Source organism: Schistocerca gregaria, chromosome 4 (genome assembly GCF_023897955.1).
Source record: "Schistocerca gregaria isolate iqSchGreg1 chromosome 4, iqSchGreg1.2, whole genome shotgun sequence".
Lineage (NCBI taxonomy): Eukaryota > Metazoa > Arthropoda > Insecta > Orthoptera > Acrididae > Schistocerca > Schistocerca gregaria.
The window spans coordinates 193,234,206-193,238,681 of NC_064923.1; the positions used below are offsets into that span (position 1 = coordinate 193,234,206).

At 40.9% G+C, this 4,476-nt stretch overlaps 1 non-coding gene across 1 annotated transcript; it reads right to left on the bottom strand.

Annotated features, from left to right (window-relative positions):
* Positions 1–1,950: 1,950 nt before the first annotated feature.
* Trnat-ugu (transfer RNA threonine (anticodon UGU)) lies at positions 1,951–2,025 on the bottom strand. Its single transcript has one exon. It is a non-coding gene; the product is annotated as a tRNA-Thr (tRNA).
* Between the last annotated feature and the right edge of the window lie 2,451 nt (positions 2,026–4,476).

Genomic DNA, 4,476 nt, shown 5'->3' on the forward strand with positions numbered 1-4,476 from the left:
AATCATTACCGATGGAGGGCGCCACGAACGTGTAACTCATTATCAACCAGGTGTTCGGATAGTTTTGATCACATAGTGATACATCAAGTTGCTTGCGTCCTTAAGTTTTGCACATCAGTGCAGTAGACAGTAGAAATGTTATTCTAAAGAACCATTTACGTTTTATATCTTCTGTTTCGTATTTACGAGTGTCAAAAAATTTATTAAACAACCTGTACATCTAATTATGGCTGAATGTATTTATAAATAATAATCATCAGAAAACTACGTTCTTAAAAATATACTGCAACATAAACGTCATATCTGCAATGCATTTAATTAAATTTTTAAAAGGATGTGTTCTGCATGTACAGTATCTTTCCGATCTAATTGTTTTTCCGTCTAAGTCTTCCATTTCTTTATATTCGTGAAACATCAAAATAGGTAGATTGACGCAATAATCGAAATTATCGCAGATAATTAAATATCACAACAATTTAGGAATTTAGCTGTGTGGCAGTTGCATAAGAACAAGACACGAAGAAGAAGAACCTTGTAACAATCACAAATACATATGGAACCGCCGATAGGTACGTGAAATTTAAAACGTGGAAAAAAATACGAATGAACTTTAGTAGGGATTATCATGTTCATCTTTTGAAAGTCAATTTTGAATCGATTAATGTATATCTTTCTCACGATTTAATCTTTGATCTGTACTACGATACAATAAATCATAGTCCCTAAGTAGTAAGGAACACATTTATTGACCATTCGTACGAACAACAGTCAAAATGCTTTGACACGTTTCACGCTTGACTTTAAATCGTATGTTAATTCCAACCTCAGAAACAACGTGATATTTTAGAGCCTGACGTCACAGCTACATGTAGCATCTGTGGAAACACCGTGTTCAATCTAACGATTCCGGAACTAATCAGATGGACGCTGAGGGCCTACAGTATAAGTAGGATTGCCGCAACGACGGAGTGAATTAGGATTCATTAGTGCACCGTTACAGATGCAATGCACGTGTGCCCTGGTTTCCTAGACTGTCTTCTGACGTACCAATGACATGTGGCTACAGTAGTGTCCTTGCAATTTGAAACAATGTCCCAAGCGTTCACTCGTCAGTCACAACATGACAGTATCTTTACGTACTTTCACTATATGTTTGGTGAGAAACTATTCCTTCTGCTGTTCGTTATTATCACTGGGCTACTGAGGCTTGCAAGTTATGTGACTTACAGCAATCCCACGCAGCTGTGACACATCAAATAAATTTTGCAACCTTAGAGACATTTATTTTGTCTTTTTACTTACACTAACAGTCACTAGGAGATCATAAGAGCGTAACGTACAACTACAGACATAAAAGCATTATTATTTTCTCCAAGTAGAAGTACGCTAGTTTTCCACTTTTTCGATAGCAGTTCTAGGTTAAATACCATGATACAGGTGTTTAGGAAGTCTGGATCAGATTATAAGTGTAACCTGAATTGGTATTTTTCCTATAGGTCTTGCGGGGGATTAGATCATACGGTATGCCGAAATCTACCATACGTCCGCCTCGTTACCTGCGCTGTCAGAGCGGCGGATAACTAACTGAAGGGGTACGGGTTCGATTCCCGGCCGGGTTAGATGTTTTCTCCACTCGGGGACTGGTTGTTGTGTTACCGCTACGTTCGTATTGTTATAAACGACATTCTACTGCTGAGATGAAAAGAGAGATAGAGACTACCACATCGCTCACTGTTGACTTACTCAATGAAGGTGAAAGAAGTATGCCACCTGCTTCGATGTCAGAAACATGTGCCACAAAAGCAGTTTAGTTTTGTGAGATAACGTCACGCATTTGCATGCTGCAGTAACCATAGAGCGTCAGTTTTGTAAATGAAATGATAATTAAATCAAGACCCTAAGCTGTCGACAGGCGTTTGATATACAGCAACGGGGACAGATGAAAATGAGTGCCCCGGCCGGGACTCGAACCCGGGATCTCCTGCTTACATGGCAGACGCTCTATCCATCTGAGCCACCGAGGGCACAGAGGATAGTGCGACTGCAGGGATTTATCTCTTTCACGCTCCCCATGAGACCCACATTCCCAACTTAATGTCCACACACTACATTCGTACTGCCCCTGCCCATTATACTCATTACTCGCGGCAGACAATCTTACCGAGTCCCATAATAGTCCGAAATAACATATACCATCTTCATATAGTTTTATAAATCCCCGTCGCCAGTTTTGTAAAGGCGAGTTGCCACTGTAGTTACGGTAGGACGAGTCTGTGAGTTCGTGAAGCGGCTTCTGGTGCAGTACCGCTAAGACAATTTCTCCCTGCACATATTACACAGATATGCCCCCGGATAGGAGAACGAAGTTTCTACAACACTCCAGCAAATTAGTAACAAATACATACAAATGAGTTAAACGGGTTTACTTATCTTCGGAACTAGTATGCAACACTGTTTTTAGTATAACAAAAGAAGGTTCTCAATGGGTAAGCGCAAATAATCATAAGTAAACTTCACCGCACATACCAATGCAATTACATCAACTGTCTGTTCAATTCTAAGAGTTCACTAAACGACGTTCGAAGTCGATATCTTCATCCTCAGCGCCGCCCATGGCGCTGGTGGAACTCGCGCAAGTTGGCGAGTCTCTATGGTACTAGTACCAGCTCGCATCTTTGCACCTGTGTTGCTTTTGCGCTGGCTGTGTCTTGTTCGGACGATACAGCGGACAGTACTTTGGCTTCAAGTAAACCATAGGCATCAGCTATAATATTTTCGCAAGACACGATATTCGTACAGATTCCTCATTAGGGAAAGTAACGGATGTTTTACAGGGTCAAAAAATGGTTCGAATGGCTCTGAGTACTATGGGACGTAACTGCTGAGGTCATCAGTCCCCTAGAACGTAGAACTACTTCACCCTAACTAACCTAAGGACATCACACACATCCATGTCCGAGGCAGGATTCGAACCTGCGACCGTAGAAATCGCACGGTTCCGGACTGCGCGCCTAGAACCACGAGACCACCGCGGCCGGCCTCAGTGGTATGGATGAAGGATACTAAATAAGACTAAGAGAGAATTTCAGTTATCATTCTGATTTATTTCGGTAATATGTAAGAAAACTTTTACTGTGTCTGACAAAACATTTAAGGAAACTATTACTGCTTGTGACAAAACATACATCAAATCTATTATATTTAACAAAACTACCGCTCTCAGTGACAAAACCTACATGAAGCACTCACTGTCTCTTGCATCTCGTCATACCGGAAACACAGACAACACTTCGTCGCCAGTTACATCCACTAATGATTAAAATCGGTAAAAATGAATGTTACTAAATGGTGGCCTCTTAACACCATTTAGTTATTGTCACACTGATTTAACGCACGGAGTAGGGAAGGATATTACCTTTCACTCTCTCAAACTTTACTTGTGTTACTACATATGCAGTACTATGTGGATAAGATCATGTTGAAACCGCGTATTATCCAACCGCAATGCAACGTGAGCAAACCAGCCCAGGCTTCATGACTCCACAGTATTCATGCTACGATTAACAAATGGCAAATCCAGTGACTACCGTTGTGAATGCTGGCAACACGTGGCCAAATTCGACAACAAAGTTACGAATAAAATAAACCGTTGAATCATGAAAAATTTATATTGCTTATACCCAGAACAAAACTATGCAAGAAATGAAACATTAATGAACCTATCCGCTATTGACCTAAGAACAAGAACCGTTGGTTCATGCCCTCAATCACCTCGAGCCTAAGTCCGCTAGTTGAAACACATTAATCTGAAAAAGTTCTACAAATAAAATATCGTTGAACGTTTCTCGGTATTAATTCACACCCGAACATGTTTCATAATCAATGTTACCCCAAAAAACCTACATTATGAATAACTTTTCTCACCATCAATGACGAACACCGCACCCCTGCGTCTATCTCGTTCAATCGGCGGCCCCAGAGTGTCCTAACATGACGCGTTCCAGAACAAACCGCCAACCGTTCAAAAAAGCTGGTGATGAGGGTAGGATCTCTGTGAGAACCAACGTCAAAAACTCTTCCCTGCTCATCCCCACTATCTTTGGAAGCACGAACACTCTGCCGAATCTGCTCACGTTGTTATGTTGCTGCTAAACTACCCTACTGCTACCATCTTTGACTAACCCAGATTATTATACATAATTACGTTTATCCATCCACATACATCATGGGATCAAAGGATGAGAGAGGAGGTGTGACACCAACAGAAGAAAAAATATACACGGAAGCATATCTGAATCCAGAGGTTAATTAGCTAGACGAAACATTGAAAGGACGCTCTTGGCTTAAATTAATCAGTCAGTTAAATGAAGCATAAACCTGTGACGTTTCAGCGGTTCACTAAAGTTATCTTTCTTTCTAAGTATCACGGCTACGGTCATTAAAACATGCAAAACGTCACCTCTCCAAATCACCCAT